A 26,474-nucleotide genomic window follows, 5' to 3' on the forward strand; every position below is an offset into this window, starting at 1 on the left:
CCTACACTGCCCACAGATACACTGCCCACAGATACACTGCCCACACCTACACTGCCCACACCTACACTGCCCACAGCCGCACTGCCCACACCTACACTGCCCACACCTACACTGCCCACAGCCGCACTGCCCACACCTACACTTCCCACAGCCGCACTGCCCACACCTACACTGCCCACACCTACACTGCCCACACCTACACTGCCCACACCTACACTGCCCACAGCTACACTGCCCACAGCTACACTGCCCACAGCTACCCTGCCCACACCTACACTGCCCACACCTACACTGCCCACACCTACACTGCCCACAGCTACACTGCCCACAGCTACCCTGCCCACACCTACACTGTCCACACCTCCACTGCCCACACCTCCACTGCCCACAGCTACACTGCCCACACCTACACTGCCCACACCTACACTGCCCACACCTACACTGCCCACAGCTACACTGCCCACAGCTACACTGCCCACACCTACACTGCCCACACCTACACTGCCCACAGCTACACTGCCCACAGCCACACTGCCCACGGCTACACTGCCCACACCTACACTGCCCACACCTACACTGCCCACACCTACACTGCCCACACCTACACTGCCCACAGCTACACTGCCCACAGCTACACTGCCCACACCTACACTGCCCACACCTACACTGCCCACAGCTACCCTGCCCGCAGCTACACTGCCCACACCTACACTGCCCACACCTACACTGCCCACAGCTACACTGCCCACAGCCACACTGCCCACGGCTACACTGCCCACACCTACACTGCCCACACCTACACTGCCCACACCTACACTGCCCACACCTACACTGCCCACAGCTACACTGCCCACACCTACACTGCCCACACCTACACTGCCCACAGCTACACTGCCCACACCTACACTGCCCACACCTACACTGCCCACAGCTACCCTGCCCACACCTACACTGCCCACAGCTACACTGCCCACACCTACACTGCCCACACCTACACTGCCCACACCTACACTGCCCACAGCTACACTGTCCACACCTACACTGCCCACACCTACACTGCCCACAGCTACACTGTCCACACCTACACTGCCCACAGCTACACTGCCCACACCTACACTGCCCACAGCCACACTGCCCACAGCTACACTGCCCACAGCCACACTGCCCACGGCTACACTGCCCACACCTACACTGCCCACACCTACACTGCCCACACCTACACTGCCCACACCTACACTGCCCACAGCTACACTGCCCACAGCTACACTGCCCACACCTACACTGCCCACACCTACACTGCCCACAGCTACCCTGCCCGCAGCTACACTGCCCACACCTACACTGCCCACACCTACACTGCCCACAGCTACACTGCCCACAGCCACACTGCCCACGGCTACACTGCCCACACCTACACTGCCCACACCTACACTGCCCACACCTACACTGCCCACACCTACACTGCCCACAGCTACACTGCCCACACCTACACTGCCCACACCTACACTGCCCACAGCTACACTGCCCACACCTACACTGCCCACACCTACACTGCCCACAGCTACCCTGCCCACACCTACACTGCCCACAGCTACACTGCCCACACCTACACTGCCCACACCTACACTGCCCACACCTACACTGCCCACAGCTACACTGTCCACACCTACACTGCCCACACCTACACTGCCCACAGCTACACTGTCCACACCTACACTGCCCACAGCTACACTGCCCACACCTACACTGCCCACAGCCACACTGCCCACAGCTACACTGCCCACAGCCACACTGCCCACACCTACACTGCCCACAGCTACACTACCCACAGCTACACTGCCCACACCTACACTGCCCACACCTACACTGCCCACACCTACACTGCCCACAGCAACACTGCCCACACCTACACTGCCCACACCTACACTGCCCACAGATACACTGCCCACAGATACACTGCCCACACCTACACTGCCCACACCTACACTGCCCACAGCCGCACTGCCCACACCTACACTTCCCACAGCCGCACTGCCCACACCTACACTGCCCACACCTACACTGCCCACACCTACACTGCCCACACCTACACTGCCCACAGATACACTGCCCACAGATACACTGCCCACACCTACACTGCCCACACCTACACTGCCCACAGCCGCACTGCCCACACCTACACTTCCCACAGCCGCACTGCCCACACCTACACTGCCCACACCTACACTGCCCACACCTACACTGCCCACACCTACACTGCCCACAGCTACACTGCCCACAGCTACACTGCCCACAGCTACCCTGCCCACACCTACACTGCCCACACCTACACTGCCCACACCTACACTGCCCACACCTACACTGCCCACAGCTACACTGCCCACAGCTACACTGCCCACAGCTACACTGCTCACACCTACACTGCCCACACCTACACTGCCCACACCTCCACTGCCCACAGCTACCCTGCCCACACCTACACTGCCCACACCTACACTGCCCACACCTCCACTGCCCACAGCTACACTGCCCACACCTACACTGCCCACACCTACACTGCCCACACCTACACTGCCCACAGCTACACTGCCCACAGCTACACTGCCCACACCTACACTGCCCACAGCTACACTGCCCACAGCTACACTGCCCACACCTACACTGCCCACACCTACACTGCCCACAGCTACACTGCCCACACCTACACTGCCCACACCTACACTGCCCACAGCTACACTGCCCACAGCTACACTGCCCACAGCCACACTGCCCACAGCTACACTGCCCACACCTACACTGCCCACACCTACACTGCCCACAGCTACACTGCCCACACCTACACTGCCCACACCTACTCTGCCCACACCTACACTGCCCACACCTACACTGCCCACACCTACACTGCCCACACCTACACTGCCCACAGCTACACTGCCCACACCTACACTGCCCACACCTACACTGCCCACAGCTACACTGCCCACACCTACACTGCCCACAGCTACACTGCCCAGACCTACACTGCCCACAGCTAAACTGCCCACACCTACACTGCCCACACCTACACTGCCCACAGCATCACTGCCCGCACCTACACTGCCCACACCTACACTGCCCACAGCTACACTGCCCACAGCTACACTGCCCACACCTACACTGCCCACAGCCGCACTGCCCACACCTACACTGCCCACAGCTAAACTGCCCACACCTACACTGCCCACACCTACACTGCCCACAGCATCACTGCCCGCACCTACACTGCCCACACCTACACTGCCCACACCTACACTGCCCACAGCTACACTGCCCACACCTACACTGCCCACAGCCGCACTGCCCACACCTACACTGCCCACACCTAAACTTCCCACACCTACACTGCCCACAGCTACACTGCCCACAGCTACACTGCCCACACCTACACTGCCCACAGCTACACTGCCCACACCTACACTGCCCACACCTACACTGCCCACAGCTACACTGCCCACACCTACACTGCCCACAGCTACACTGCCCAGACCTACACTGCCCACAGCTAAACTGCCCACACCTACACTGCCCACACCTACACTGCCCACAGCATCACTGCCCGCACCTACACTGCCCACACCTACACTGCCCACAGCTACACCGCCCACACCTACACTGCCCACACCTACACTGCCCACACCTACACTGCCCACACCTACACTGCCCACACCTACCCTGCCCACAGCCACACTGCCCACACCTACACTGCCCACAGCTACACTGCCCACAGCCGCACTGCCCACAGCTACACTGCCCACAGCTACACTGCCCACAGCCGCACTGCCCACACCTACACTGCCCACACCTACACTGCCCACAGCTACACTGCCCACACCTACACTGCCCACACCTACCCTGCCCACAGCCACACTGCCCACACCTACACTGCCCACAGCTACACTGCCCACAGCCGCACTGCCCACAGCTACACTGCCCACACCTACACTGCCCACACCTACACTGCCCACACCTACACTGCCCACAGCTACACTGCCCACACCTACACTGCCCACACCTACACTGCCCACACCTACACTGCCCACACCTACACTGCCCACACCTACGCTGCCCACAGCTACACTGCCCACAGCCGCACTGCCCACACCTACACTGCCCACACCTACACTGCCCACAGCTACACTGCCCACACCTACACTGCCCACAGCCGCACTGCCCACAGCTACACTGCCCACAGCTACACTGCCCACAGCTACACTGCCCACAGCTACACTGCCCACAGCTACACTGCCCACACCTACACTGCCCACAGCTACACTGCCCACACCTACACTGCCCACACCTACACTGCCCACAGCTACACTGCCCACACCTACACTGCCCACACCTACACTGCCCACACCTACACTGCCCACAGCTACACTGCCCACAGCTACACTGCCCACACCTACACTGCCCACACCTACACTGCCCACAGCTACCCTGCCCGCAGCTACACTGCCCACACCTACACTGCCCACACCTACACTGCCCACAGCTACACTGCCCACAGCCACACTGCCCACGGCTACACTGCCCACACCTACACTGCCCACACCTACACTGCCCACACCTACACTGCCCACACCTACACTGCCCACAGCTACACTGCCCACAGCTACACTGCCCACACCTACACTGCCCACAGCTACACTGCCCACACCTACACTGCCCACACCTACACTGCCCACACCTACACTGCCCACAGCTACACTGCCCACAGCTACACTGCCCACACCTACACTGCCCACACCTACACTGCCCACAGCTACCCTGCCCACACCTACACTGCCCACAGCTACACTGCCCACACCTACACTGCCCACACCTACACTGCCCACACCTACACTGCCCACACCTACACTGCCCACAGCTACACTGCCCACAGCTACACTACCCACACCTACACTGCCCACAGCTACACTGCCCACACCTACACTGCCCACAGCTACACTGCCCACACCTACACTGCCCACAGCCGCACTGCCCACAGCTACACTGCCCACACCTACACTGCCCACACCTACACTGCCCACAGCTACACTGCCCACAGCCGCACTGCCCACAGCTACACTGCCCACAGCTACACTGCCCACACCTACACTGCCCACACCTACACTGCCCACACCTACACTGCCCACAGCTACACTGCCCACAGCCGCACTGCCCACAGCTACACTGCCCCCACCTACACTGCCCACACCTACACTGCCCACAGCTACACTGCCCCCACCTACACTGCCCACACCTACACTGCCCACAGCTACACTGCCCACAGCTACACTGCCCACACCTACACTGCCCACAGCTACACTGCCCACAGCTACACTGCCCACAGCTACACTGCCCACACCTACACTGCCCACACCTACACTGCCCACAGCTACACTGCCCACACCTACACTGCCCACACCTACACTGCCCACAGCTACACTGCTGTACATTAGAGGGTCTCTCTGTCCATTCCGGTTACACAGGCCAATCCCAGGAAGCATAGTTTAGTTGTTGCCCAACTCAAGCAGGTCTAATGTGGTTGCTGTCTCTGACAATGCTGAGAGCCAAGATCTGGCTGGCTGTAGGGATTTGCATTCTAATCAGTATTCTGTAACTTGATTTTGTGTCTCTGTGCACTGTTTGAGAGCACATTTCCACTCCATCTGATGAAGGAGCAGAGCTCCGAAAGCTAATGGTATTTGCTACCAAATAAACCTGTTGGACTTTAACCTGGTGTTGTTAAAACTCTTACTGTGTTCACCCCAGTCCAACGCCGGCATCTCCACATCATGCTGAGAGTTACCAGGAGCTGGTCAGGAAATGAGCAACATTCCGGTTCGAAAGGGGATGTACTATCATAGAGTCATAGAGGTTTACAGCATGGAAACAGGCCCTTCGACCCAGCTTGTCCATGCCGCCCTGTTTTTATCACTAGTCCCAAATGCCTGCATTTGGCCCATATCCCTCTATACCCATCTTACCCATGTAACTGTCTAAACGCTTTTTAAAAGACTAACTTGCACCCGCCTCTACTACTACCTCTGGCAGCTTGTTCCAGACACTCACCACCCTCTGTGTGAAAAAATTGCCCCTCTGGACACTTGTGTATCTCATATATTGGGATCGGCTACGCTTTGCTCAGACTTTATAGGATTGGCTGATGATAATAGAAACATAGAAACATAGAAAAACTACAGCATAAAACAGGCCCTTCGGCCCCACAAGTTGTGCCGAACATATCCCTACCTTTTAGGCCTACCTATAACCCTCCATCCTATTAAGTCCCATGTACTCATCCAGGAGTCTCTTAAAAGACCCTATTGAGTTTGCCTCCACCACCACTGACGGCAGCCGATTCCACTCGCCCACCACCCTCTGTGTGAAAAACTTCCCCCAAACATTTCCCCTGTACCTACCCCCCAGCACCTAAAACCTGTGTCCTCTCGTAGCATAATGGCGTGGGATTATTCTTTCTGGGTAAAAACTTTGAATGGTAGAGTCTTCCATCACAGGAGGCCATTAGAATCATAGAAACCCTACAGTGCAGAAGGAGGCCATTCGGCCCATCGAGTCTGCACCAACCACAATCCCACCCAGGCCCTACCCCCACATATTTACCCACTAATCCCTCTAACCTACACATCTCAGGACTCTAAGGGGCAATTTTTTTTTTTAACCTGGCCAATCAACCTAACCCGCACATCTTTGGACTGTGGGAGGAAACCGGAGCACCCGGAGGAAACCCATGCAGACACGAGGAGAATGTGCAAACTCCACACAGACAGTGACCTGAGCCGGGAATCGAACCCAGGACCCTGGAGCTGTGAAACAGCAGTGCTAACCACTGTGCTACCGTGCCGCCCATCACCTCATCACTGTACTGGCTCTTTGAAAAATCTATCTCATTAACCCCACAGTCCTGAAAACTAATTCCCCTTTGAAAGTTCTGTGGGCAGCGCTGGCTAGGCCAGTATTTATTGCCCATTCCTAACTGCCCCTTGAAAAGTGATGGTGAGCTGCCATCTTGAACGGCGGCAGTCCATATGGTGTAGGTACACCCACAGTGCTGTTAGGAAGGGAAATCCAGGATTCTGACCCAGCGACAGTGAAGGAATGGTGATATATTCCCAAGTCGGGATGGTGAGTGACTTGGAGGGGAACCTCCAGGTGGGGGTGTTCCCAGGTATTTGCTGCCCTTGTCCTTCTAGATGGTAGAGGTGGTGGGTTTGGAAGCTGCCGCCTAAGGAGCCTTGGTGAGTTGCTGCAGTGCATCTTGTAGATGGTACACACGGCTGCCACTGTACATCGGTGGTGGAGAGAGTGAATGTTTGTGGTTAGCGTGTCGATCGAGCGGAGTTGCTTTGGCCTGGATGGTGTTGAGCTGCTGAGTGTTGTTGGAGCTGCTCCCATCCAGGCGAGTGGGGAGATGGAGCTGGTGGACAGGGTGTCTCAGTGTGCAGAGCTCAGTCTGTGCTGGTTCACTATTTTAAGCTAGATTTCTCTGGCAGTCCAGCTCTGGTCTGGACTCGGTAGTATTCTGGTAGGAATTACTGGAAAATGACAGCCCGCACTCTGCAGGGAAAAGCCAGCTATTGAAATGATATTAAATGCAGACTTAGTTGTGGTAGGTGGAATCCATTTAAAATTGAGCTGCTGAAGAATAAATGGGTTTGAATTGATCCTGGTGTGTCTATAACAAAACTCAGTCTATATCACAGAGAATCAGTCCAAACAAATCACTGGAAATAGACAAACTCCATCATCCCTCTCACTGGGCCTGAAGCAACCAGTAAATGTTATTCATCGTGGGACTGGAGCATTCGGGTATTCAGCGCAGAGATTGCTGGATCTCAGCTGAAGCCCAGTCTGTAAGACTCGAGTCTCGTGTCTCCTGGAATCGAGAGACAGAAACTCAAATTCCCAGACGGCAGTCTGTGTACAATCACAGGGACCAGACGGCAGTCTGTGTACAATCACAGGGACCAGACGGCAGTCTGTGTACAGTCACAGGGACCAGACGGCAGTCTGTGTACAGTCACAGGGACCAGACGGCAGTCTGTGTACAGTCACAGGGACCAGACGGCAGTCTGTGTACAGTCACAGGGACCAGACGGCAGTCTGTGTACAGTCACAGGGACCAGACGGCAGTCTGTGTACAATCACAGGGACCAGACGGCAGTCTGTGTACAGTCACAGGGACCAGACGGCAGTCTGTGTACAATCACAGGGACCAGACGGCAGTCTGTATACAGTCACAGGGACCAGACGGCAGTCTGTGTACAATCACAGGGACCAGACGGCAGTCTGTGTACAATCACAGGGACCAGACGGCAGTCTGTGTACAGTCACAGGGACCAGACGGCAGTCTGTGTACAATCACAGGGACCAGACGGCAGTCTGTGTACAGTCACAGGGACCAGACGGCAGTCTGTGTACAGTCACAGGGACCAGACGGCAGTCTGTGTACAGTCACAGGGACCAGACGGCAGTCTGTGTACAATCACAGGGACCAGACGGCAGTCTGTGTACAATCACAGGGACCAGACGGCAGTCTGTGTACAGTCACAGGGACCAGACGGCAGTCTGTGTACAATCACAGGGACCAGACGGCAGTCTGTGTACAATCACAGGGACCAGACGGCAGTCTGTGTACAATCACAGGGACCAGACAGCATTCAAAGAACAAAGAACAGTACAGCACAGGAAACAGGCCCTTCGGCCCTCCAAGCCTGTGCCGCTCCTTGGTCCAACTAGACCAATCATTTGTATCCCTCCATTCCCAGGCTGCTCATGTGACTATCCAGGTAAGTCTTAAACGATGTCAGCGTGCCTGCCTCCACCACCCTACTTGGCAGCGCATTCCAGGCCCCCACCACCCTCTGTGTAAAAAACATCCCTCTGATATCTGAGTTATACTTCGCCTCTCTCACCTGGAGCCCATGGCCCCGCGTGATCGTCACTTCTGATCTGGGAAAAAGCTTCCCACCGTTCACCCTATCTATCCCCTTCATAATTTTGTACACCTCTATTAGATCTCCCCTCATTCTCCGTCTTTCCAGGGAGAACAACCCCAGTTTACCCAATCTCTCCTCATAGCTAAGACCCTCCATACCAGGCAACATCCTGGTAAACCTTCTCTGCACTCTCTCTAAAGCCTCCACGTCCTTCTGGTAGTGCGGCGACCAGAACTGGACGCAGTACTCCAAATGTGGCCTAACCAGCGTTCTATACAGCTGCATCATCAGACTCCAGCTTTTATACTCTATACCCCGTCCTATAAAGGCAAGTATACCATATGCCTTCTTCACTACCTTCTCCACCTGTGTTGCCACCTTCAAGGATTTGTGGACTTGCACACCTAGGTCCCTCTGTGTTTCTATACTCCTGATGACTCTGCCATTTACTGTGTAACTCCTCCCTACATTATTTCTTCCAAAATGCATCACTTCACTTTTATCTGTATTAAATTCCATCTGCCACCTCTCCGCCCAATTTTCCAGCCTATCTATATCCTGCTGTATTGCCCGACAATGCTCATTGCTATCCGCAAGTCCAGCCATCTTCGTGTCATCCGCAAACTTGCTGATAACACCAGTTACACCTTCTTCCAAATCATTTATATATATCACAAATAGCAGAGGTCCCAGTACAGAGCCCTGCGGAACATCACTGGTCACAGACCTCCAGCCGGAAAAAGACCCTTCGACCACTACCCTCTGTCTCCTATGGCCAAGCCAGTTCTCCACCCATCTAGCCACTTCTCCTTGTATCCCATGAGCCTTAACCTTCTTAACCAACCTGCCATGTGGGACTTTGTCAAATGCCTTACTGAAATCCATATAGACGACATTCACGGCCCTTCCTTCATCAACCGTTTTTGTCACTTCCTCAAAAAACTCCACCAAATTTGTAAGGCACGACCTCCCTCTTACAAAACCATGCTGTCTGTCACTAATGAGATTGTTCCGTTCTAAATGCACATACATCCTGTCTCTAAGAATCCTCTCCAACAACTTCCCTACCACGGACGTCAAGCTCACCGACCTATAATTTCCTGGGTTATCCCTGCTACCCTTCTTAAACAACGGGACCACATTCGCTATCCTCCAATCCTCAGGGACCTCACCCGTGTCCAAAGAAGCGACAAAGATTTCTGTCAGAGGCCCAGCAATTTCATCTCTTGTCTCCCTGAGCAGTCTGGGATAGATGCCATCAGGCCCTGGGGATTTGTCAGTTTTAATGTCTGTATACAATCACAGGGAAATTCCCAATCCCAATCCGATGGTGTTTGAGGAATTGTCCACTTTCACAACCTTCCTGGAGACAGCCAATAAATAGGCAGTTTGCTGGATCAATGCCCAATTAGAGACAGCAGGCAGGAAAGCCAATCGGAACGTTGCACGCAGTGGGTAGCGGGCAGTGGGCAGCTGTCAGTGGGCAGTGGGTAGTGGCCATGGTCAGTTGGCAATGGGCAGTTGACAGTGGTCAGCGGGCAGCAGTCAGTGGGTAGTGGGTATTGGGCAATGGGCAGTGGGTAGTGGGCAGTGGGCAGCTGTCAGTGGGCAGCGGTCAGTGGCCACGGTCAGTTGGCAGTGGGCAGTTGGCAGTGGTCAGCGGGCAGCGGGCAGTGGGTATTGGGCAATGGGCAGTGGGTAGTGGGCAGCGGGCAGTGGGCAGCAGTCAACGGGCAGCGGGTAGTCGGCAGTGGGCAGCAGTCAGCGGGTAGCGGCCAGCGGTCAGCAGTCAATGGGTAGCGGTCAGTGGGTAGCAGACAGTGGCTAGTGGGCAGTGGACAGTGGGTAGTGGGAAGCAGGCAGTGGGTAGCGGGCAGTGGGTAGCGGGCAGTGATCAGTGGGCAGTGGTAGTCGGCTGTGGGTAGTGGACAGTGGGTAGTGGACAGTGGGTAGCAGACAGTGGGCAGCGGTCAGTGGGCAGTGGTCAGTGGGCAGTGGGTTTTCATAGTGGTCAGTGGGTAGTGGTCAGTGGGCAGTGAGTAGTGGGCAGTGGGTAGTTGGCAGTGGATAGTCAGCAGTGGACAGTGGTCAGTGAGTAGTGGGCAGCGGTCAGTGGGCAGTGGGTAGTCAGTAGTTGTCAGTGGGTAGTGGTCAGTGGGTAGTGGTCAGTGGGTAGTGGTCAGTGGGCAGCGGATAGTCAGCAGCAGGTAGTTGGCAGCAGGAAGTCGGCAGTGGGTAGTCGGCAGTGGGTAGTGGGCAGCGGTCAGCGAGCAGTCGGTAGTCAGTAGTGGTCAGTGGGCAGTCGTCAGGGGCAGTGGTCAGCGGGCAGTGGTCAGTGGGTATCCCTGGCGGAGGGGCAGGTGCTGTGGTGTAGTCGCAGACTGCAGACAGATCAGGCTGGAGCCTCTGAACATTTTTTAAAATATTAGCGTTAAGAGCAGCTCCGAGTGTGCAGAGCGAACCATCCACACTGCAGCCTGTGTCCGCAGCTCCGATCCCCATTGCTCAGCGCTGGGGGCAGGGGGAGAAGGGTGCCCCCACCCCCACCCTCCCCCCACCCCCACCCTCCCCCCACCGTGCGATTAAACTGTACAAGAACAGGGAGTTCCCCCCAGTGTCCCCGGCTCCATTCCCCCCAGTGTCCCCGGCTCCGTTCCCCCCAGTGTCCCCGGCTCCATTCCCCCCAGTGTCCCCGGCTCCGTTCCCCCCAGTGTCCCCGGCTCCATTCCCCCCAGTGTCCCCGGCTCCGTTCCCCCCAGTGTCCCCGGCTCCGTTCCCCCCAGTGTCCCCGGCTCCATTCCCCCCAGTGTCCCCGGCTCCGTTCCTCCCAGTGTCCCCGGCTCCGTTCCCCCCAGTGTCCCCGGCTCCGTTCCCCCCAGTGTCCCCGGCTCCATTCCCCCCAGTGTCCCCGGCTCCGTTCCCCCCAGTGTCCCAGGCTCCGTTCCCCCCAGTGTCCCAGGCTCCGTTCCCCCCAGTGTCCCCGGCTCTGTTCCCCCCTGTGTCCCCGGCTCCGTTCCCCCCAGTGTCCCCGGCTCCGTTCCCCCCAGTGTCCCCGGCTCCATTCCCCCCAGTGTCCCCGGCTCTGTTCCCCCCAGTGTCCCAGGCTCCGTTCCCCCCAGTGACCCAGGCTCCATTCCCCCCAGTGTCCCCGGCTCCATTCCCTCCAGTGTCCCCGGCTCCGTTCCCCCCAGTGTCCCGGTCAATATTTATCCCCCAACCAACATCACTAAAAACAGATGAGCATATTGTGTGGGATCTTGCTGTGTGTAAATTGTGTTTCCGACATTACAACAGTGGCTCCACAACAAAAAATATTCATTGGCTGTAAAACACTTTGGGATTTCCTGAGGATGTAAAAGGCGTTATAGAAATGAAAGCCTCTCTTTCAATGGCTTCAAACAGAATGTTTGTGTAAACACTGTTCTCTGTGCCTAATCCGTGTCCAATCACTGCTCACTGACCCTCTATTGCCCAGCTCGCTTTAGCTCAGTTTTCACAATCTCACAATTGGCTTTATTTAAGTTAAAGATCCCAGTCTTGGACCCACTCTTCTCTCCCTCAAACTCAATCATGTTATGATTGCTGCTCCTTCGGGGTTCTTCACGATGAGGTTATTAATTCATCCTATCTCATTGCACAATCTGGTATAGCTTTACCTCTGATTGGCTCCAGAATGTGCTATTCTAAGAAGCCATCCCAAGAACATTCCTGAAACTCCTCCTTCACCCATTGGATTTTCTCCAATCTGTGTGTAGATTAAAACCCCCCTGACTAATGCCAAACCTTCCTGACAGGTCCCTATTATCACTCCTTTTATACTTTGTCCTGCCATGTGATTACGATATAGTGACCAGTGCCCCCCTCACCCCCACCCCCCCACCTCCTCACCACCTCCCTCACCACTCCCTCTCACCCCCCAACCACCCACCCTCACACTCATCCCCACACCCCACCCCCCAACCCTCACCCCTACCACCCCACCCCCCACACTCACCCCCACCAACCCATCACACCCCCAACCACCCACCCCCAGCCCCCACCACCCACCCTCACCCTCACACTCATCCCCACACCCCACCCCCCAACCCTCACCCCTACCACCCCACCCCCCACACTCACCCCCACCAACCCATCACACCCCCAACCACCCATCCCCAACCCCCACCCCCCCACCACCCATTCTCACCCTCACTCACACTCCCTCAACCTCCCTCCCCAGCCTCCCTCAGCCTCCCGCAGCCTCCTTCACCCTCGCTTCCTCCCTCACCTTCCCTCCTCACCCTCCATCCTCACCTTCCCCTCCCACACCCTCCCTCACCCTCCCTCGCCCTCCCTCGCCCTCCCTCACCCTCCCTCACCTCCCACTCCCTCAGCCTCCCTCACCCTCCCTCCTCACCCTCCGTCCTCACCTCTCCTTCCCTCACTCCCTCCCTTGCCGTCTCTCGCCCTCCCTCGACATTCCTCGCCCTCCCTTGCGCCCCTCGCCCCCTCATCCACCTCGCCCCCCCCTCACCCCCCACTTGCCTCCCCTCACCTACCACGCCCCCCCTTGCCCACCCTCGCCCCCTCACCCCCCTCACCCCCTCACCCTCCTCACCCTCCTCGCCTCCCTCGCCCCCTCACCCCCCTCACCCCTCCTTGCTGCTCCTCGCCTCTCCTCGCCCCCTCACCCCTCACCCCCCTCGCCCGCCCGGCCCACCCTCCCTCCCTCACCCTACCTCCCTCACCCTCACCCTGCCCCACCCTCCCTCACCCTCCCCCACCCTCCCTCTCCCTCACCCTCCCTACCTCCCTCACCCTCCCTCACCTCCCTCACCTCCCCTCCCTCACCCTCCCTCACCCTCCCTTTCCCTCCCTCACCCTCCCTCACCTCACCTCCCCTCCCTCACCCTCCCTCACCCTCCCTCACCCTCCCTCTCCCTCCCTCACCCTCCGTCACCCTCCCCCACCCTCCCTCTCCCTCCTTCACCCTCCCCTACCTCCCTCACCCTCCCTCCCTCACCCTCCCTCCCTCTCCCTCCCTCACCCTCCCCCAACCTCCCTCTCCCTCCCTCACCCTCCCTCAACCTTCCTCAACCTCCCTCACCCTCCCTCTCCCTCCCTCTCCCTCCCTTTCCCTCCCTCACCCTACCCCAACCTCCCTCTCCCTCCCTCACCCTCCCCCAACCTCCCTCACCCTCCCTCACCCTCCCTCACCCTCCCTCTCCCTCCCTTTCCCTCCCTCACCCTACCCCAACCTCCCTCACCCTCCCCCACCCTCCCTCACCCTCCTTCTCCCTCCCTCACCCTCCCCCACCTTCTCGCTGTCTCTAAATGGTCTCTGTATCCATTCTGTTTTGGAGCAAATTCCTCACGTTGTCAACAAGTCTTCTAATTTTATTCATTTATAATTTAGCACCAAAATGTGTTGAACATGTCCTCAGGAATTTTGGGTTGAATATTTAATGATTTAATTCCCCCCAATCCCCGATAGATGTTCCTGATCGCGGGACGGAAATAATCATTTTAGCAACATGGGAACTAGTGGTACAATGAGGCCATTCAGCCCCTCGAGCCTGTTCCATAGGCTCAGGATGAGGCCATTCAGCCCCTCGAACCTGCTGTGCCAGTCAATGAGATAATTTCTCTCGCTATCTCCAGATTGTTTGATGTATTTAATGTGTAGAAATCTGTTGGGTTTTGTTTTGGAGCTTGCTGAGTCTCCTCAGGGCACAGTTTAAGGATAGTAAGAAGCACGGGGCTTCATTAATGGTCAATATTTTCTCTCTGAAAACTCAGTCCATTGTGACCAATGTCCAATGGCACCCTCTAGTGGCCAGGCAGATCTTCCCATCTGGCAAAGCACAACTCCCAGCAAAGGGTCTTCAACACAGATATGGATTGTTCAAACACAAAATAATGGCTATTCTTATTATTGAACAGCCTCAAGGTTGTCTCTTATTTATTATCAACATCTTGGGGGTTGCTATTGACCAGAAACTGAACTGGACCAACCATATAAACACAGTGGCTACATGAGCAGGTCAGAGGCTGGGAATTCTGCTGTGAGTAACTCACCTCCCGACTCCCCCAAAGCCTGTCCACCATCTACAAGGCGGAAGTCAGGAATGTGATGGAATGCTCCCCACTTGCCTGGATGGGAGCAGCTCCAACACTCGAGAAGTTCAACACCATCCAGGACAAAGCCCCGCTAGATCGTTACCCCTTCCACAAACATTCACTCCCTCCACCACCGACGCACAGTGACAGCCGTGTGTACCATCTACAAGATGCACTGCAGCAACTCACCAAGGCTCCTTCAACAGCACCTTCCAAACCTGTGACCTCTACCATCTGGAAGGAAAGGGCAGCAGATACCTGGGAACACCACCTTCTGGAAGTTTCCCTCCAAGCCACTCACCATCCTGACTTGGAAATCTCACCGTTCCTTCGCAGTCACTGGCTCAAAATACTGGAACTCGCTCCCAAAGAGCACTATGGCTGTACCTACACCTTGGACTGCAGCGATTCAAGATGGCAGCTCACCACCACCTTCTCAGGGGGCAATTAGAGATGGGTAATAAATGCTGACCTAGCCAGCGATGCTCACATCCTGTTCATTAGTTTAAAAACCGTGCATTAATAATCTGCAAATTTTACCCCTAACTCTCGGAAGTGTTTTTTAGAGCAAACTTTACATTTCACCAGCGGGGATGTTCCAGATAACTCTTTATTTCCTTTCAGTTAATTTCATTTCCATTTGGTTCAACTCTGATTACCATGGAGAGCATGATGTGGACTGGGGTAAGCACAGTGAGAAGTCTCACAACACCAGGTTAAAGTCCAACAGGTTTATTTGGTAGCAAAAGCCACAAACTTTCGGAGCAGGCTGTCCCTTTGTCAGGTGGGTGGGAGTTCTGTTCACAAACAGGGCACAAAGACACAAACTCAATTTACAAAATAGTGGTTGGAATGCGAGTCTTTACAGGTAATCAAGTCTTAAAGGTACAGACAATGTGAGTGGAGAGAGCATTAAGCACAGGTTAAAGAGATGTGTATTGTCTCCAGCCGGGACAGTTAGTGAGATTTTGCAACGGACTTCCTAACAATCGCAGCACACCTGGAGCAGTTGAACCAGGAGCACTCCTCGTCACAATGGTTGTCTCAGCACTCTACACCAGCATCCCCCACGGCGATGGCATTGCTGCAACAGCCTCAGTACTCAACGCCGACAACTGCCAGTTTCCAGATGCAATGTTACAACTCATCCGCTTCATCCTGGACCACAATGTCTTCACCTTCAACAACCAGTTCTTCGTCCAGACACATGGAACAACCACGGGGACCAAATTCGCACCTCAATATGCCAACATCTTCATGCACAGGTTCGAACAAGACTTCTTCACCGCACAGGACCTTCAACCGATGCTATACACTAGATACATCGATGATATTTTCTTCCTTTGGACTCATGGTGAACAATCACTGAAACAACTCTATGATGACATCAACAAGTTCCATCCCACCATCAGACTCACCATAGACTACTCTCCGGAATCGGTTGCATTCTTGGACACACGCATCTCCATCAAGGACAGTCACCTCAGCACCTCACTGTACCGCAAGCCCACGGATAACCTCACGATGCTCCACTTCTCCAGCTTCCACCCTAAACACGTTAAAGAAGCCATCCCCTACGGACAAGCCCTCCGTATACACAGGATCTGCTCGGATGAGGAGGATCGCAACAGACACCTCCAGACGCTGAAAGGTGCCCTCATAAGAACAGGATATGGCGCTCGACTCATCGATCGACAGTTCCGCGCACCACAGCAAAAAACCGCACCGACCTCCTCAGAAGACAAACACGGGACACGGCGGACAGAGTACCCTTCGTCGTCCAGTACTTCCCCGGAGCGGAGAAGCTACGACATCTTCTCCAGAGCCTTCAACATGTCATTGATGAAGATGAACATCTTGCCAAGGCCATCCCCACACCCCCACTTCTTGCCTTCAAACAACCGCACAACCTCAAACAGACCATTGTCCGCAGCAAACTACCCAGCCTTCAGGAGAACAGTGACCACGACACCACACAACCCTGCCACAGCAACCTCTGCAAGACGTGCCGGATCATCGACATGGATGCCATCATCTCACGTGAGAACACCATCCACCAGGTACTTGGTACATCCTCTTGCAACTCGGCCAACGTTGTCAACCTGATACGCTGCAGGAAAGGATGTCCCAAGGCATGGTACATTGGGGAGACCATGCAGACGCTACGACAACGGATGAATGAACACCGCTCGACAATCACCAGGCAAGACTGTTCTCTTCCTGTTGGGGAGCACTTCAGTGGTCACGGGCATTCAGCCTCTGATACTCGGGTAAGTGTTCTCCAAGGCGGCCTTCACGACACACGACAACGCAGAGTCGCTGAGCAGAGACTGATAGCCAAGTTCCGAACACATGAGGACGGCTTCAACCGGGATCTTGGGTTCATGTCACACTATCTGTAACCCCCACGACTTGCCTGGGCTTGCAAAATCTCACTAACTGTCCTGTCTGGAGACAATACACATCTCTTTAACCTGTGCTTAACCCTCTCTCCACCCACATTGTCTGTACCTTTAAGACTTGATTACCTGTAAAGACTCGCATTCCAACCATTATTTTGTAAATTGAGTTTGTGTCTTTATATGCCCTGTTTGTGAACAGAATTCCCACTCACCTGAAGAAGGGGCAGCGCTCCGAAAGCTTGTGCTGCCAAATAAACCTGCGGGACTTTAACCTGGTGTTGTGAGACTTCTTACCCGGGGGAAGGTCAGACTGTTTGATGCTAAGATAAGGAAAACAGGTAAATGTCAGCCAATGATAGAGAGCCTTTCTCACCAGACTCTCCTTATTGGAATTGGCCAATTGCAGCACATCCTGTGACAGCACAGGATTCCCAGCGCTGACCTGGATCAACGGCCTGAGAGAAATCCCACCCCAGTCTGATTTGATTTATTATTGTCACATGTATTAGTATACAGTGAAAAGTATTGTTTCTTGCGCGCTATACAGACAAAGCATACCGTTCATAGAGAAGGAAGCGAGAGGGTGCAGAATGTAGTGTTACAGTCATAGCTAGGGTGTAGATAAATATCAACTTAATACAAGGTAAGTCCATTCAAAAGTCTGACAGCAGCAGAGAAGAAGCTGTTCTTGAGTCAGTTGGTATGTGACCTCAGACTTTTGTATCTTGAAGCTGGAAGAGAGAATGTCTGGGGTGCGTGGGGTCCTTAATTATGCTGGCTGCTTTTCCGAGGAAGCAGGAAGTGTAGACAGAGTCAATGGATGGGAGGCTGGTTTGTGTGATGGATTGGGCTTCACTCACAACCCTTTGTAGTTTCTTGCGGTCTTGGGCAGAGCAGGAACCCATACCAAGCTGTGATACAACCAGAAAGAATGCTTTCTATGGTGCATCTGTAAAAGTTGGTGAGAGTCGTAGTGGACATGCCAAATTTCCTTAGTCTTCTGAGAAAGTAGAGGCGTTGATGGGCTTTCTTAACTATAGTGTCAGCATGGGGGAACCAGGACAGGTTGTTGGTGATCTGGACACCAAAAACCTGAAGTTGATGACAATCTCCTTCATTTTGTTGACATTGAGGGAGAGATTATTGTTGCCGCATCAGATTCTCTATCTCATTCCTGTACTCTGTCTCGTCATTTGTTGAGATCCGACCCACTACGATGGTGCCATCAGCAGAGCCTGGCGTATCTGGCCAAGGTGTGTGGGGAGGGTTTGGACCCGAGGGGGTTCCCACATCACTCGTGTCAAATTTCCCACCAGCTCAATGTTCCCCAACGCTCCTTTCCTCCTTCTCCGGATCTCGTGTGAATCCCATTTCCCCTCCACACACTTCCCATTGCCAACTCTGCTTTCAATTATTGGATCATTTCCTCAGGAATGTTCTCCCTAAAGTTCCTCTGCCTTGTCACCTCATTTACCCAAACCTGGAAACTTTAAGGATTAGTTTTTACACCCAGTCTTTACACCCAGTCCTTCTGCCCACAGAACCCCTGTGAGCACCATCTGCCCAGGAAGCTCAGGTTCAAATCACACCTCCTCTCTTGTGGTTAGCGCGTCACTCAGTGATTTCCTCCTTCCTCACTGAAACATTTCCTCATGTTAACGGAACTTTCAACACCTCAAAAACAAAATACTGCAGCTGCTGTAAATCTGAAATAAAAACAGAATTCCTGGAAACACTCCGGCCGGGACTTTACCACCTGCCCCGGGAATGGGAGCGGGAGAGAGGTGGAGCATGGAAAGGTCCGCTGACCTCGGGCGGGATTTTACGGTTTCAGAATAAGCAAGGCCATAAAATCCTACCCTGTGTTTCCCTCCTCACAGATGCTGCCAGAGTTAACCTTTCCTCAGGACTGGGAATGGTTTTCCAGCATGTTCAGAAGCAGTGGAGGGGGAAAGACTCAGGGAAGATGTGTGGAAGACCGGAGAGATTAAATAACAAAAGGGATGATGCTGCAAGGCAAAACAAGATGGTAATGGAACAAGTAAAGGGTCAATGAGGAATCACAAATCGCAGAATCATTGCGAGTGGCTGTTGTCTGAGGAAATAGTTTTGATCTGAAATTGTTGAAATCAGTGTTGAATTTGGAAAGAGCCAAATTGAAAGATGTCCAACTGGTCACTGGGTTGATTCCGGAGTTGAGAGGGTTGCCTTATGAGGAGAGACTGAGTAGACTGGGGCTATACTCATTGGAATTCAGAAGAATGGGGGGAGATCTTATAGAAATATGTAAGATTATAAAGGGAATAGATAAGATAGAAGCAGGGAAGTTGTTTCCATTGGCGGGTGAAACTAGAACTAGGGGGCATAGCCTCAAAATAAGAGGGAGCAGATTTAGGACTGAGTTGAGGAGGAACTTCTTCACGCAAAGCGTTGTGAATCTGTGGAATTCCCTGCCCAGTGAAGCAGTTGAGGCTACCTCATTGAATGTTTTTAAGGCAAGGATAGATACATTTTTGAACAGTAAAGGAATTAAGGGTTATGGTGAGCGGGCGGGTAAGTGGAGCTGAGTCCATGAAAAGATCAGCCATGATCTTATTGAATGGCGGAGCAGGCTCGAGGGGCCAGATGGCCAACTCCTGCTCCTAGTTCTTATGTTCTTATGGTCACCAAGCTTCCATTGAGCTGGGTTAGAGCGAGGCAGAGAATGAAAATCTAAGGTGATTGGAAGGTCAGAGTCATCGGACAGAATGGAGATATTCCTCAGTGTGGTCACCCAATCTGCAATCGTTCTCGTCCGTGCAGGAGAGGCCAGAGTGTGAAGGGTGAATGGAGTTTGGACGCTGGATGGTGGGAGGCTGGAGTATCTCTTGCTCTCACCTGGAAAGCTGTTGTAGAGAGGGTGTGGTTGTTGGGGCTGATTGAAGGTGTCTGTCAGACAATGGTCCCTCCTGAATGCTGAAGCGGGAATTTGGTAATGCCATCATGTTGGAGGTGGAACAGTGGTTAGCACTGCTGCCACACAGTGCCAGGGACCGGGTTCAATTCCAGCCTCGGGTCATTGACTGTGTGGAGTTCGCACATTCTCCTCGTGTCTGCGTGGGTTTCCTCCGGGTGCTCCAATTTCCTCCCACAGTCCAAAGATGTGCCGGTTAGTTGGATTGGCCATGCTAAATTGACCCTTTTGTCAGGGGGACCAGCTAGGGTAAATACATGGGGTTATGGGGATGGGGCCTGGGTGGGATTGTAGTCGGTGCAGACACGATGGGCCGAATGGCCTCTTTCTGCACTGTAGGATTCTATGCTTCTATTCTATGAATCTATGTGGCAGCAATGGCGGACAATGATCCACCGTTACAGCGGCTGCCAGGCTGGAGATGGGGACAAAGGGAATTCTCGCTGTGGTTCCCGGGAGAGTGGGGGAGGGGGAGAGAGCGGAAAATGGAACCGAGCTGTTTAAGGGCTGGGTTGAAGCAATAGGAAAGGACATTGGAAGCGCTGGTACGGAAGGTTGCAACATCAGAACAGATACAACAGAGGTGAGGAATTCAGGGAAATGGAATGGTGTCCTCATGGGAAGCATAGAGTTGGGAAATATAGTCGCGGATTTCTGGGAATTAGTGGATATTAATCAATAACCTAACCCCAGGAGTGGAAATACACAAGCCAGTGGAGAGAGGAGAGTCTGAAATGAATAAGGTGAAGGGTAGAAATTCTTTGGCTAGTATCAACTGACTCATAGAACCATAGAATCCCTACAGTGCAGAAGGAGGCCATTCAGCCCATCGAGCCTGCACTAACTCTCCAAAAGACCATCTTACCCATCATTGCCAAGCCTCCCCCTGCAATGGCTGAACCGCTCTTGTCCTCCGACACCCCCCCAGTTGGACTCCCCAGACGGCCTGCCCCAACACTGCCCCAGACTCCTGGCACAGGTTGGCATGACCATGCAGTAAGAAGTTTAACAACACCAGGTTAAAGTCCAACAGGTTTATTTGGTAGCAAAAGCTGTGTGGCTTTTGCTACCAAATAAACCTGTTGGACTTTAACCTGGTGTTGTTAAACTTCTTACTGTGTTTACCCCAGTCCAACGCCGGCATCTCCACATCATGACCATGCAGTGCCAGGGAGCAGTACCAGGGCATTGCCAGGGGTGGCACGGTAGCACAGTGGTTAGCACTGCTGATTCACAGCTCCAGGGTCCCGGGTTCGATTCCCGGCTCGGGTCACTGTCTGTGCGGAGTTTGCACATTCTCCTCGTGTCTGCGTGGGTTTCCTCCGGGTGCTCCGGTTTCCGCCCACAGTCCAAAGATGTGCGGGTTAGGTTGATTGGCCAGGTTAAAAATTGCCCCTTAGAGTCCTGAGATGCGTAGGTTAGAGGGGTTAGCGGGTAAAATATGTGGGGGTAGGGCCTGGGTGGGATTGTGGTCGGTGCAGACTCGATGGGCCGAATGGCCTCCTTCTGCACTGTAGGGATTCTATGATTCTATTCTATGTATGTCCCTCTCCCCCTGGAGGCTATACTTACCCTTGTGCCCTGGGGGGGGGGGGGACCGGATCCTCTCGACAGATTCGCATATTTAAACAGTTGTTCTAAACCTCGCTGAGGTGACTTCACACCAGCAATGTTTGAGTATTCAGTGAGACGGGGCCGTATGGCAGAGGCTCAGTAATGAGATTAAAATGTGTGGAAAAGATTAACTTGAGGTTCTTGTCAAGCTTCCCGACTCTGGCCGTATTTCCCCTGCGTTGCTGTCTCACTAACGCTGGAAATCGCCCCTACAGGAAGCTGGTTGGTGAACATGATTGGAACAATTTTCTGGTAAACAGGGACTGAGCTGCAGTCACCAGTTTCTGTTTTGTAACTTGTATCTCTCTGAGTTTCTACTTGCATCTTTTATCTGATGTTGCTCGGTGACTGGTCACTGGATTGCAGCCAGCAGAAGTCAAGCTAAGCTTGGAAAGGCGCACGGCTGATGCAATAAGATACCGTTTGAAAATGGGTCGGCGATATCGGCCTCTGAATCACAACTGGAACAGATCGCTGGATGAAGGAACCGGTTTGGGACAGAGTCTGAGATCATGTTGGGCTGTTCAGGAGGTGACCTGGAGTCACCGTGTAAATCCCCCAGTAATAAAAGGCCAGTTATTATCTCAGCTGCTCATTGGGTAGAGTTGATGAAGTGTTTGGCCATGTTTTTATGCTGAGGTAACTGAGCCTCCTTTTCTATTGAGCTGTGTTTGGTCAGGAACAAGAGGGCCTTAATCCCAGTGTCGGGTTACAGGCCTCCCTATCTGATGCCGGTTTGTTTTTCTGAGGAATCAATTTTCCTAAGTGGTTTGTTTTTTTCATCGTCAGGAGAGAAAGGTACCTTGGCCATAATTGAAGCTTTAAATGGGCAATTCAGTTAACCTTCTCCTTCAGTTAAATACAACTGCTGAGTTCACTGATTTACTTTCCAAGGACAACTCGCAGTCTCTGCCACCGAAATAGCCAAAAATATCGAGGCGCCATGGCAACGGCCACATTAACCTGGAGTGAAGAGGGCACAGAGCAGATTTACGAGAATGATTCCCAGAATGAGGGACTTCACGGAGAGACCTGGAGAAAGTGGGGTTGTGCTCCTTGGAACAGAGAAGGTTGTGAGGGGATTGAATGCAGATGTTCAAACTCCTGGAATAAATGAGGTGAAATTTTTTCCAGAGGCAGGAGGGTCAGAGGGACAAAGTTTGGAGAGAATCAGTAAAAGAACCAGAGGGGAAGAGAGAGAGGGCGAGTGTTTTCTACGCAGCGAGCTGTTGTGATCTGGAAGGCACTGCCTGAAAGGGCGGTGGAAGCAGATTCTACAGGAACTTTCAAAAGGGGCAATTGGGGAAATATTGGAAAAGGAAATGATATGGGGGACCAATTGGATTTCTCTTTCAAAGAGCTACCATCGGTACGATGGGCTGAATAGCCTCCTCTGTTGTATGATTCTGTAGTCAGTGAGATACTGATAAGAAGCCACGTACACTGCTTACCGCACAAACTGTAAAAAGCTATGTTGATAAGAGATCTCCAGTTGATTAACTGCGGACGGCTGCAATACCTCAGCTCTGCATTTCTGGGAGATGTTGCGACTGGAATGTAAACCCTCTGATCATTAAATTGAGCCAATAATCTGTCTATTGTGAGAAGGTAAGAGTATTAAGTCACCTTGTCAAGTGGAAGAAGCCCCTTTATCCCTCCAAGTAAATTGATGATACCTGTTACGCAGCAAAGCTCTTCCTGCGCCCATTTCACAGTGGACAAACTGACCACCCTCCATAGGTGGGCATCACCATTTACCAGGATTAGTGTGGGCATTTGCACAGAGCTGGCCGTCTCCTTGTCCTTCAGAGGTGATGGTAGGAATGTGACAATGAGTGTCCTTTCTGTGGCCACCTCCTGGTTTTCTGAGCTATCAGCACACACTCTGCGACACTCTGCACTCAAACAGCAAATCCCTTTGTTTGACTTATTCTTTTCAAGTGACTGTCCAGCCTTATCCTTCTTTAATTTGATCTTTTACTCAGAAAAAGACTTTTCATTTTGGCATTTCATCCCAGGCTCCTGTAATCTCTAACGCATTCAACTAATGCACTCTCTATTCTTCAAAGGTTCAGCAGGCCGCTTGGCTCCTTTTACTCAATCAGTTGGGTCTCGGCCAGAACCATACACAAAGAAATCGAGTTTTATTTAGAATACTGTAAATAAGCAAAGCATTTCAAGGCTCTGAGAACTTTAGGAGCTCAAAGAAACTTTACCAGAGCGAGGTTCTTGAACAGTTTGACAAAGGGAAGGACAAGGTATTGGAGATGTTGGCGGGCTTAAAAGTGGACAAACCTCCAGGTGCAGATGAATTGTGCCCGAGGCTGTTGTGGGAGGCAAGGGAGGAAATTGCAGGGTCTCCGACCCAAATGTTTAATTCCTCTCTGGCCATGGGGAAGATCAGTAAGAAGTCTCACAACACCAGATTAAAGTCCAACAGGTTTATTTGGTAGCACAAGCCACAAGCTTTCAGAGCGCTGCCCCTTCATCAGGTGAGTCGGAAGATGCCAGAGGACTGGAGAACAGCTAATGTGGTTCCGCTATTTAAGAAGGGTTGTAGAGATAAATCAGGGAACTACAGACCAGTGAGTTGCACATCAGTGGTGGAGAAATTATTGGAGAAAATTCTGAAGGAGAGAATTAATTTGGACTTGGAGAGGCAAGGTTTGATCAGGGGCAACCAGCATGGCTTCATCAGAGGGAGGTCATGCCTAACAAATTTGATTGAATTTTATGAAGAGCTGACCAGGTGTGTGGACGAGGGTAGTGCAGTTGATGTAGTTTATATGGATTTCAGCAAAACCTTTGACAATGTCTGGAATGTAAAATGTGGGAGTGTTGGAGAGAGGAGAACAGTTGAACTGACTTTATTTAGAGCCAATGGTGCAGGCAAAGAGAGAGTCATGCTGTACCTTATCCGACATAACTCTGGGAACAGGAGCAGCCACACACTGTATCCAGAGAGGATGTTGGGGATTCTCCCAGTTTGTGAATGATCCTTTCTATTGCCTGTCTGTGTCAGCATGTCCCTGTATTCACGGTGGCAATAGGCCTCTCGTGGGAGTCTGTCTGCTCTCCTAACTCTCCAACCACTATCCATGACTGTGTGAATTGTTCAGAACTGAGAATATCTCACTTCCCATTCCAGCTGGCACACCCCCTCTCCCCAATCCAATAAACAATCCCAATAAAGCCAAGACGCCTTGTTCAGCCTCCTGGGAACAATCGAAACCAAAACCTTTGGACGTTTGGTCAATTTATGTTTCGGAACGAAAATCAAGAAAAGCAGAGATTGCCGCTGGGGGTATTTGTGCAAATGTCTGACTGTTTGTTCGTGTTGATGGAGTTTTCCATGGCAACATTCCACCCGCCATTAACAAACTCCAAACTCCAGATAGATATCAACAAGGGGGAAGTTTCACTTCAAAATTCAGTACATTTGCCGAGGGAGAGAGAGAGAGAGCTCCGGAATTTAAATGATGCTATCATTTATTCTATTTTCATCAGTACAGAATTATTTTATTATCTCAGCCCAGGCAGTTTGAACATTTGAACTCTTAGAATCATAGAATCCTACAGTGCTGAAGGAGGCCATTCAGCCCATCGAGTCTGCATCAACCACCATCCCCATCCCCGTAACCCCATGCATTTACCCTAGCTAATCCCCCTGACACTAAGGGGCAATTTAGCATGGCCAATCAACCTAACCTGCACATCTTTGAACTGGACATGGAACTCAGTTTATAAAGAATCTGAAGAGAACCATTTGATCTCAGCCCGGACATTCTCTCTTCCACCTTCTTCCATCAGGAAAAAGATACAAAAGTCTGAGGTCACGTACCAACCGACTCAAGAACAGATTCTTCCCTGCTGCTGTCAGACTTTTGAATGCATTTGATTTGGTTTATTATTGTCACATGTATTAACATACAGTGAAAAGTATTGTTTCTTGTGCGCTATACAGACAAAGCATACCGTTCATAGAGAAGGAAACGAGAGAGTGCAGAATTCAGTGTTACAGTGATAGCTATGGTGTAGAGAAAGATCAACTTAATGCAAGGCAGGTCCATTCAAAAGTCTGATGGCAGCAGGGAAGAAGCTGTTCTTGAGTCAGTTGGCAAATGACCTCAGACCTTTGCATCTTTTTCCCGACAGAAGGGGCTGGAAGAGAGAATGTCCAGGGTGCGTGGAGTCCTTGATTATGCTGGCTGCTTTTCCCGAGGCATCGGGAAGTGTAGACAGAGTCAATGGTTGGGAGGCTGGTTTGTGTGAAGGATTGGGCTACATTCGTGACCTTTTGTAGTTCCTTGCGGTCTTGGGCAGAGCAGGAGCCATACCAAGCTGTGATACAACCAGAAAGAATGCTTTCTATGGTGCATCTGTAAAGGTTGGTGAGAGTCATAGTTGACATGCCAAATTTCTTTA

This window comes from Mustelus asterias, chromosome 7 (assembly GCF_964213995.1).
Source record: "Mustelus asterias chromosome 7, sMusAst1.hap1.1, whole genome shotgun sequence".
Lineage (NCBI taxonomy): Eukaryota > Metazoa > Chordata > Chondrichthyes > Carcharhiniformes > Triakidae > Mustelus > Mustelus asterias.